The sequence below is a fragment of the Pinus tabuliformis genome, chromosome Q, assembly GCF_031772625.1.
Source record: "Pinus tabuliformis cultivar Carrire ecotype Pingquan chromosome Q, CPIR1, whole genome shotgun sequence".
Lineage (NCBI taxonomy): Eukaryota > Viridiplantae > Streptophyta > Pinopsida > Pinales > Pinaceae > Pinus > Pinus tabuliformis.
The window spans coordinates 523,557,494-523,569,093 of NC_142296.1; the positions used below are offsets into that span (position 1 = coordinate 523,557,494).

The 11,600-nt window shown below is 38.7% G+C and overlaps 1 pseudogene; it reads left to right on the forward strand.

Moving 5' to 3' along the window:
* The first annotated feature begins 967 nt into the window (after nt 1–967).
* LOC149220505 (heterogeneous nuclear ribonucleoprotein 1 pseudogene) lies at nt 968–2,080 on the forward strand (annotated as a pseudogene).
* Nucleotides 2,081–11,600: the final 9,520 nt, after the last annotated feature.

Here is an 11,600-nt window from a genome sequence, read left to right on the forward strand (position 1 = left end):
TAAAAAAATTAAACTATAGATAAAAAAATAAATTAATTAATTTAAAGAAAAATAGTTTAACCAACTCACCTACAAACCTGAACTCAAACTCATTTATATTTAATTATGAAAAAATAATATCAAAATAATAATATAAACCTAAACCCTTATAGTTTCCATTAAAAAAAAACATATTTTTTATTATAATATTCCAAACATGTATTCTATTTTAAGAATAACTACATGTATTCTATTTTAAAAGTAACTATTTTTAATTAGCAAAAAATAATTAGAATAAGTGAACCAGTGAAACAAATCCTTTATAGGAAGTTGAATTTTTTACTCAAAACATTTTGGCATTGTATTTTTTATTTTTTTTTAATTTAAATTTCAAATGAAAATTTTAACTACCCACCTTTTAAAAATTACTCACCAATCTATAAATAATTTTATTAAATTTATTAAAAAAAATAATAATTCAATTAACCAGGTTGGCTAATTCTGAAAATAAACTACTCAACAATCTATATATAATTTTCCATATTAAAATTTTCCCAAAAAAATTCAATTTACCACTTTTAACTAATTCCAAACCTTAGTTACTGTCAACAAGCACTCTACCTTCAAAATTTAAAACTTCCTTATTTAACCGACCAGAAACTTTTTAATGGGCACGTCGCTGACATCTTATCATGTGGCCACGCTCTTTATATATAGGCGCACCCTATTGACTAAAAAGTTGTTCAAGCATCGGACAATCCTCCACAGTCCGCGCCTCGAATCAGATTTTAGGGTTGTCCCTGCACTATTACTTGGGAATTAGCTCACAAGTTGGATTTTTTACAACAGTTCTGTATTTGTATGTTTAATACGGTCGGTGAGTCGCTTTCTCTATTACTCTCTTACTGCGATTATTTGCGTATGTGTTTTTGTATAATTCAGATTTTATGTTTTCATGAGATGGATTGTGTGTAGGCAGTGCTTTAAAATGGATTCAGAGCAGGGGAAGCTCTTCATTGGTGGGATATCATCGGACACAACAGAGGAACGATTGAAAGATTATTTCAGCAACTTTGGAGATGTCCTGGAAGTAGAGATTAAGAAGGACAGGATCACAGGCAGGCTGCGGGGATTTGGCTTTATTGTTTTTGCAGATCCAGCTGTGGCAGACAGGGTTCTCTTAGAAAAGCACAACATTGATGGCCGAATGGTAACTTGCCTTCCTGTTTTGTTCTCTTGATCAGTTTGAAGGTGTTTTACAAATGATGACTTTGTTCACATTTTTTGTTTTTTATCAAAAACATAGGTGGAGGTTAAAAAAGCAATTTCCAGAGATGAGCAGCATAGGAGCAATACAGTTGGTAATGGTAGTCGTGGCCAAAGCGGGACAAAGAAAATATTTGTGGGTGGCTTAGCACCTACTGTCACTGAGAATGACATGAGAAATTCTTTTCAACAGTTTGGCACAATTATCCATGCAGCTGTAATGTTTGATCCCATAACTCAAGCATCTAGAGGGTTTGGCTTCATCATCTATGACTCAGAAAATGCTGTGGCTTTAGTTCTACAAAATCCTTTTCATCAGCTCAATGGAAAGATGGTAGAAGTCAAACAAGCAATTCCCAAGGTGTTCCCTAATGGTAGAGAACGTAATTTCGGTGCCAGCAATGCCCACGGCTTCAATTCAACTCTTGTTCCTCCAGTGAACAGTGGTTATGGTTACTCTTCGTATGGAGCCAGTGGGTACAATACTCCTAACTATGGAAGTGGTGCAGGATATGGACCTGCATTCAATGGAGGTAATTATGATAACACTACTTTTATGAACAATAATCGTAGCTATGTTGGAGTTCCCATTAGCTATGGGGTCCCTACAACCATGGTTTATGGAAGCACAGATAGCTCTGCTGGATATGGAGGCAGTGGCAGTGGGAGTGGGAGTGGCAGTTATGTTGGATTCCCCATTAACTATGGGGTTCCTACACCCATAGTTTATGGAAGCACAGATAGTTCTGTTGGATATGGAGGCGGAGGGAGTGGGAGTAGGGGTGGTGGGATAAGTCAGTATGGGGCACCTCATAGTTTATGGAAGCACAGATAGTTCTGTTGGATATGGAGGCGGAGGGAGTGGGAGTAGGGGTGGTGGGATAAGTCAGTATGGGGCACCTCAAGTTGACAATGGACAGTCAAATGGCAGCAACGCTGGTTATGCAGAACAAACCGGTGGATATGAAACAGGATTTGCTCCACATGGCTAAGATCAATTCAGAATTTCAGAATTAAATTTAAACTGCAGATTTTAATATGCTATTGTTATTTATAAATTTTGTATATTCTTTATTTTCAATTTCATAGTTTTTATTGTTATTTATAAATTCGGTATATTCTTTATTTTCAGTTTCATAACATTTTTTTGGGCTGTGTTTTTCAAACTTTTATTAATTTTTTTTAATTTTATAATGATGAATTTTGTATCCGAGACATTGTCGTGATTCTATTAGAATTTTGTTTCGCTTTTCTGTGGTTTTGATGAGAAGTAACGTTTGATATTTGGGTGATTTTAGTTTTTATATGAAAGGTAGGTATAATGAGTTCTCCCTTTTTATTTATTTATTTGATTAATATTTTAAGAATGAAATTAGAATAATTAATAATATTATGTTAGTGATATTTTTATTTATGGATACTGATTCCATAAGTTGGTAATCAACACATTTAAGATTAGAGTGACCTTTTAACATAAGCTCATTTGTACTTCTCTAAGCCATTAGTTAAGCTGTACAAGTAGATTACGATTAAATGGGTTTCTTAAGTCATTTATAAAGTTATATATTGAGTATTTTTTTGCAACTTTCTTGTAGATCAAGTTAAATGAGTTTCTTTACTCGTTTATAAAGTTAAATATTGAGTACCTTCTTTGCAACTTTCTTCTAGATACATCATCCTCTATATGTGGACACGTAGACATCCACATCTAAGTGCACATTGATTTGAAAACCCCATTAGGTTTTCCTAATGAAAAGCTCATTTCAAGTCAACCCTAGACCTTAAAGAAGTTTGACATACCTCTATATTTCTACAAGGAGGTTAAATTAGACCTCTCACCTAAAATTTGTGACATATGTTTATATATATATATATATATATATATATATATATATATATATATATATATAACAAGCATTTTACCAATTTGCTTGTGTGTAACACCTTCTTTTTTACTACTAGCATCACTTAGTTGATCATTGATATCTTCCATCTGCACATAAGGGGCAAGCAAAGTATGCAATCTTCTGTGCATTAACTCTATGATGATATATCTTTACCATTAAAAGGTTCTTGTCATTTCACCTATGATGATATATCTTTGTCATTAAAAGGCTCTTGTCATTTCTTCTATGATGATATATCTTTGCCATTAAAAGGTTCTTGTCATTTCTTAAGGAACCAATAATGCTCAACTATTGCTTCACTTACCTAAGGGATGGAAAAACCATTCCCTATTGGACCTTTTGAATGACAACCATGATCTTGAGATGAGTGATGATAAAGGTTTCCAAAATATGGAAAGTAGCCTTAGGAAATGGGATGTGTGATCATTGGAAGGAAGTCGTAGAGTTAGATTTGAACATGAAGTGATGAGTCCATGACAAACCATTAATGATGTATAATGTATAAATGACATTTTATTTACAAGGATAAAGTTCTTTGTAAATTACTTATTCAACATATTTCTAACCTCTATAATGATATGTAACTATGTAAAATGACAATGATGTGTCAATAGCTTAAATGTGTTAATATTTTCTTCCCCTGCTTGACTCATTCCTTCATCTACATTTCTAGCCCAATCAAAGTCTGAAAAACCTGTCAATATAACATTACATGAATCAGTATAAACAATACCAAAATCTAAGGTTCCTTGGAGATACCTTAAAACACCTTTTGCTACAACCCAATGGCTCTCAAGGGGTTTTGACATAAATTGGCTCAATGAACTGACTACATAAGCCAAATTTGGCCTAGTTGTAGTCATGTAGATTAGACTCCCAACCAGTTGTCTATACAAAGTCGCATCTGCCACCATAGATCCATCATCATTCTAAAGCTTTAAATTTTGTTGTAAAGGTATTGTTGCAGCTTTGCACCGATCTATTCTAAACTTTTCCAGTAAGCTCTTGAAATAATTACTCTGTAACAGAAAAGTTTTTCCAGAATCCCTCCAGACTTCCAAACCCAAATAATAATGTAGCTCTCTAAGGTATTTCATCTCAAAGACTTGTGACATCTGCTCCTTGATTTCTTTAATGAGATTATCAATCCATACGGTGCTTTCTTCAACCTGCAACCTAAATATTCTTCACCCTGTTTGACAAACCCCTCAGGTTGCACTATGTAGAATTCTTCTTTTAAGTCCCCATTTAAAAAGCAGATTTAACATCTAGCTGTTGAATCATCCAATGGTGTTTGGTAGCTAGAGAAATTATCATTCTGATTGTGTTTAGTTTAGCTACAGGGGCAAATGTCTCATCATAATCTATACCTTCTTGTTGTGAATACCCCTTTGCAACTAGCCTAACTTTATATTTATCAATGATCTCATATGCTTTAAATTTAGGCTTATATAACCATTTGCATCCTATGGGTTGTTTTCCTTCAGGTAGTTTAACTAAATCCCAAGTTTTGTTTTTGAGGATTGATTCATATTCCTCTTCCATAGCAGCCTTCCATTCACTATATTAACTAGCTTCTTTGCAAGTAGAGGGTTCAATAACATTAGTCATACTAGTTATAGAAGCATTTTCCCTATATCTTGCTGGCAACTGAACCTTCCTACATTATCTTCTTTCCCTTCCTGCTACTGTTGCTGCTCATTGTTGTCACCTGATTCATCACTTCCTTCTTCCGCCAACAAGGGTACTTGCCATTCTTCATTAGCACTCTCATGGATTCCATCATTAACCTATTCATGAAACACTACATCTCTGCTCGCAAAAAATTTATGAGTAAAGGGATTAAACAATTTGTAAGCCTTAAATTTTGTACAATATCCAACAAAAATACATTTGATGGCCTTTGAATTCAGTTTATTTCTATCTTCCTTTGGGACTTGAGCAAAGGATTTAGAGCCAAAGACTCTCAAATGCTTAACTGCAGGCTTATAACCAAATAAAGCTTCAAAAGGAGTTTTGAAATCTAAACTTCTTTTTGGACTCCTATTCTTTAGATATACAGCAGTATTAATTGCTTTGGCCCAAAACCCATTAGAAAGATTCTTACCTTTTAACATATTGCGAGCACACTCTACAAGGGTTCTGTTCTTCCTCTCTGCAACCCCATTTTGTTGAGGACTATGGGGTACTATAAACTGTTGTTATATCCCATTATCTTTGCATTATTTGAGGACATAAGCTTTTTTGTACTCTCCCCCTTGACCAAAGTAGAGAATCTTGATGCTTTTACCTATCTGCTTTTCAACCATACTTCTGAACTCCTTGAAGTATTCAAAAGTGTGTCTCTTCTTCCTAAGGAAATACACCCAAGTAAATCTAGTGCAGTCATCAATAAACAGTAAAAAATAGTATGCACCGCCCAACGACCTTGTCTGCATAGGCCCGCATAAATCTGTGAGTACCAGCTTGAGTATATCTCTCCTCCTTCTATCAACATTCACAAGAAATTCATCTTTGTGCAACTTTCCCAGTGCACATGCATCACAATCAATATGAACAGGTTTTAAAACAAGAAGACCTTCGACCATACCTCTTTTCAATAATAGCAGCAGATCATTAAAGTTAATATGGCCGAACCTCTGATGCCATAAGTCTACTGTAGTCATGGCAGATGATGTCAATGCCTGATGTGTTGCACTTTTGACATCTAGCTTGTACAATCCTCCCACACGAATACTTGATGTAATAGGCTTCATATGATCCAACAGGTCTTTAATAACACAATATGATTTATAAAACTCTACCTTGATAATTTAATCAGTTATCGTAGAGACAAAGATCAAATTCTTTTTTATCCTGGGTACATATATAACATTATGCATATGTCTAATATTTCCATCAGGCAAAACAACAGAAATATTACTATAACTTTTTAATTTGGTACCCTCTATCATCACCAATATAGATGTTTGCTCCACTGCTGGTCTCTTTGAAGTCTTCAGACCATGGTCTAATCCCTGTCATGTGGATGGATGCACCTAAGTCCAAAAACCATGTATTTTCTTCGTCATCCTTAGCCGAAAGTGTAGAGTCAGATATGAACAGTCTAAGGTTCTAACTTTGTGCCTCATTAGAAAAATGACCTGCATGTTGTTTATGTCTCTTCTGGCCTTCATCAAACTTCTTCTTTATGCAATATCTGACTATATGCCCAGTTCTACCACAATAAAAAAAAAATGGTCGCAGAGGCATTTATATTGAAAGATGTACCATGAGGTTGGGGCATCTTTCTTTATGGGATTACACTGCTCTTCTGTGTTGCATTTGGCTTTCCTCTGAAGGGCTTTTTCTTCGCCATTAAGGCCAGATCTGAACTCTAAGGTTTATGAGTCAGCCGCCTTTCCTCCTCTTGCATGAGGATCCTTGTCAATTCTTCAAACCTAGGGGTGTTTTCTCTTGCATTCAAGCCAGTGATGAACATCTGATACTCGTCAGTCATACCATTCATGGTAATCATGACTAAATCTGTATCTGACATAGATTCACCGATAACACCCAACTTGTTCTTGAGCTCCTTGATCTGCGAAATAAATGCTACAACTATCTCATTCTCCTCCATCTTGATGGATAGAATCTTGCTCTTCAAGAACAACAATCGATTGGTGTTATTGACCTCATAGAGATCCTAGAGTGTCTTCCAGATCTTTGGTGCAGTGTTACAATCACGGATATGGGGAATAACACAATATTTGACTGACAATTTTAGGAGCATTCTCACCTTAGTCTCCTACTTGTCCCTGTCTTGGATTGTTGTTGTTGTTCCTCTTGCAGTTAGGTTCAGTTTCACCTCATCATTATTCACAATTGCCCATGCATTGTGTCACTCAAGCAGGGTTTGCAGCTTAAATTTCCAACCAAAATAATTGGATCCATCCAGCTTGTTATTCTCATTCAGGTATGCTTTTGCTAACTTATTATTCATCTTGAATAATAATAAAAACTTCAACCCCAACAACATTAAAAAACAACCCCAAATCTTCAAAACTACTGCAAATGCCAGATCCAATGAAAACTGAGCCCAGATCCCCTTTTTTGAAGAGATCACTTCAATTCTTTCTTAATAAAAAATGCCCCCTTTATCAAATAATAAGCCCCCTTTTTTAAATTAAAAAATTAAATTTAAAAATAAATAAATAAATAAATAAATATATATATATATATATATATTTAAAAAACTTTAGTTAAATTCTTAATTAAAAAAAAAAAAAAATCCAAACTCCTTTTCTACTTGATCGTCGTCCTTTCAAAACACAGCAGCAATTATATCTCCAACAACCCAATCATTGCTTTTTTCTCATGTAATGATCTGATATCACATTGGCACCCACTGTGGGGAGGAGGAGGAGAAGCAAACCCAAAAAAAAAAACTCTCTTCTCCGGCTGTGTAAGGGATCTCGGCCTCTGTCAGTAGCGAAAAAAATAGCACCCTCTTCAGACTTCGTTAGATTCAACATCAGCGAATAGATTCACACTCAATGACTTCGACTCTTTTCAGAGCTTGAGCCCACGCGCAGCGTTCCTTAGCCTTCTCCCACGGCAGTATCTACGATCTCTCACAGGAAACATCGGCCGCCAGGCAAGGGATCTCGGCCTCCACGCAAGGGATCTTGGCCTCCCCTTCCAATATTTCGACCTCCTCTGATACCATCGTGACTTTCAAGCGAAGGCTGAAGAAACTGTCCAATTCATTCCCAAAAGAACAATCGTGGTGACAATATCACAACAGCAGGAAGTTTCAACGCGACTTCTCCTCGGCCTTATGTACAATTGTTCCCGATAAATCCATGTAACATGAAGACAGCATCTCCTTGCAGCGTCCACACACCTCCAATTCACAGGATTCCCACCGTAGCAGCAGGCACGCTCGGCCTCAAGCTCCTTCACCCATTGATCGATAGCGGCTCAGCGTCCCACTATTGCGGCAATGATCCAAAACCCGTCAGTGATCCAAAATTCTGGTGCAGCACAGGAAAAATTGCGGCCTCTTCCTCGACAGTCTCAGCTTCCTCCACGACAATCCCGCGGTGATCCAAAAACGGATTCTAACTCCAAATAAACCAAATCCACGGCGGCCTCTACTTGTTGGCCACCTCTTCACCGCAGACTTCCTCCTCTTCATGGTCGGCGCGAGTCAAGAATGGTCTACTCGCGTCGTTCTTGAAAATAAAAATCGGGTAAGGCCATAACTGAATCAACGTGGCTATCACCCTTAAAAATGGGTTGATCGCCCTCCGATCGCGCCTGTCAAATTTGTGCCTCCACCCAGGGTTGCACGTCGTCCTCATCCCTGAAGCTCTGATACTATGTCAAAAAATATAAGAATCAACTTTATTGAATCAAACCTGAGTAGTTCATAGGTGTGGAATACCACTTGGGGACTGCCTCTGCAAAACGCACTCTATCTTACATGCATCACATGAGAGATATATATAATTTACACAGAAATTGGGAAGTTGAAACAACACCCTAGAAAACAAGAACAAACTCCTAATCTAAGTTTCGGTTTGAACCCTCACTCCATTAAGACATTTTTTCATTAATCTCAACAAAAACAATTTCCAGAAATGAGCAACATAAGAGCAATACAGTTGGTAATGGTAGCCATGGCCAAATTAGGGCAAAGAAAATATTTGTGGGTGGCTTAGCACCTACGGTCACTGAGAATGACATGAGAAATTATTTTCAGTAGTTTGGGGCAATTATCCATGCGGCTGTAATGTTTGATACCATAACTCAAGCACCTAGAGGGTTTGGCTTCATCATCTATGACTCAGAAAATGCTGTGGATTTAGTTCTACAAAATCCCTTTCATCAGCTCAATGGAAAGACAGTAGAAGTCAAACAAGAAATTCCCAAGTTGTTCCCTAGAGGAGGTAATTTCGGTGCCAACAATTATCACAGCTTCAATTCAACTCTTGTTCCTCCAGTGAATAATAGTTCTGGTTATTGTTCATATGGACCCAGTGGGTACAATACTCCTAATTATGGAAGTGATGTAGGATATGGACCTGCCTTCAACGAAGGTAACTATGATAACACTACTTTTATGAACAATAATTGTAGCCATGTTAGAGTTCCTATTAGCTATGGGGTCCTTACAACCATGGTTTATGGAAGCACAGATAGCTCTGTTGGATATGGAGGCAGAGGGAGTGGGAGTGGGAGTTTTGTTGGATTCCCCATTAGGTATGGGGTTCCTACACAAATTTTTTGTGGAAGCGCAGATCGCTGAGCTTATCTCGATTGTAGGTTGCTCAAGTTTGTTGACGGGCCTCATCCATCTCTGTTGTTGTTTGGTTAATGTGGTCAATGCTTTCAATATTCTAACAACTTCACAACTCTCTTGATTTTTGGCACCCTGCACCACTCCGGCTCCCAAAAGCGAATGCAAGTGGTGGATAAGTCATGAAATTAAATGCGACTTTGAAAGAAGGAGGCGGCGATGGCGATGGTTAGGGTTTCGAACAGAGATCTGGTTGTTGCCGCAACGGTTCCCAAGCTTGCCTCAAGGGCCGAAGGTGAACCAGGGACTGGGGAAACGGTGATCGTTGGTGGGAGGTCGTCTCTTCTGAAAGCACCTGCACAGAAATGGTCGGTCTCACGGAGACGAATGGTCCAAATACACTTAGATCTGCGTGGCTCTGCGTATAGTCTTCAGCGAGACGGGGTGAAGGCATTAACGGAGGTTCCCATTGCTGCGTGGAGATACGAGGAGGGTACTCTCCTGCGAAAGATTGAGGCTCCAATCTGCAGCCCTGAACAAAGAAGCCTGTCTGGCGTATGGCGTTTAGAGGCTAGGCGTTGTCCAACCCAGATCGCGCGGAGAATCGGCAGGGGGGGACTGCATGATGCAGATCCGCTCCCTTCTACAACACACGGGCCCAATCATTGCAGTTTTGGCTCAGATCCATACGATCTAGTCTATATCCGAGCACAGAGTGATCCGAGGCACCAGATCGAACACGACCAAGCCTTTATCCGAGTACAGCTGGATCCCAGGCGGCAGAACGGAGACATCAATCCTAGATCGGGCAGAGTTTATGCAGATCTAGACATGCAAAAGGAAAAACGAATCAAAACGGAGCCAGATCTGGAATTTCGCCATCAGCCAAAGCAGGTAACAAATATTTGTTTTCAGATTCTGATTAAACCCCCTCAGGGGAAATCTCGATTAGTATGGGTTCATGCAGGAGACACCTCCATGCAGCTAAAACAACAAATATGGGCAGAAATGGGATACCCAGTTCAGGCCCAGCATCTGGTCAGTGGAAGGCGGTCCCTCCAGGACTGTAGATCTTTGGAAAGTTATGAGATTGGGCCAGGATCAATCATTATTTTAAATCTCAGATTGAGAGGAGGGGCTCTGCCTCAGGGACAGACAAGCTCCTCAGGGGGAGACAAGGGGAAAAAAGCTGCAGCCCAGCACCAACCAAAAGGATCCTATAAAAACATTTTACAGGGCAGCAGAAATTCAGGGTTCTCCCCAGATCAAGGAGGACACATGCCCAGGCCATACATAGTAGATCAGTCAGAGCAAACCCCAGCTTTAAACTTAGATTCCTCAGGGCTCGATGATTTCGTCAAGTCCTATGAAACGCAAGCTTTAATTTTCCGTTTCAACAGCTTTTGGCCTAAACCTATGGATCTTTTCCATTGGATCTTCACCAGCTGGACCATGGAGTGTGACATTCATTTATGTGCAAAGGGTTTTTTCATAGTAAGATTTACATCCAAGGAAGTCAGAGATACAGTCATCAGTGCCGGGCCATGGTTTTGGGGAACAGCAGGGCTGTTTGTGACTCCATGGTTCCCAGATTTTGATCCAAATAAAATGACGGTAACCAGAATGCCAGTTTGGGTTAGACTACACAATCTTCCATTGCACTTTTGGGATGAACGAGTGCTGGAAGGCATTGGGAACAGCATAGGGAAATATATCAAAACAGACCTGGACAGGATCGATGAAAGGATCTACACTTTCGCATGTATCTGTGTGGAAGTAGACTTGAGTAAAGGGCTGCCGGAAAATATAAGGTTGATCTACAAACAACAGAACTGGTTGCAGGTACTAGATTATGAAAACACCGCTTTCAGATGTAGGACCTGTAGGCAAACAGGACACCTACAAAGCACATGTCCAGAAGCCAAGAATAAAAAGAAGCAGAAAGGGAAGCAGAGGAAAGGTTGGTATTTTTCTCCCCCAGATTCAGAGGACGAAGAATCATAAGCAGCAGAGGAAGAACCTCCAGCAGAGAAAACTGAGGTAACTCAAGAAATGGAGAAACAGAAAGGAATCTCATCAGACAACAAGGCAATGGAGACAAGCATGGATCCTAGTACGGGAGGCACCAAACGGCACCACCATTCAGATACTTCAGATTCAGACAA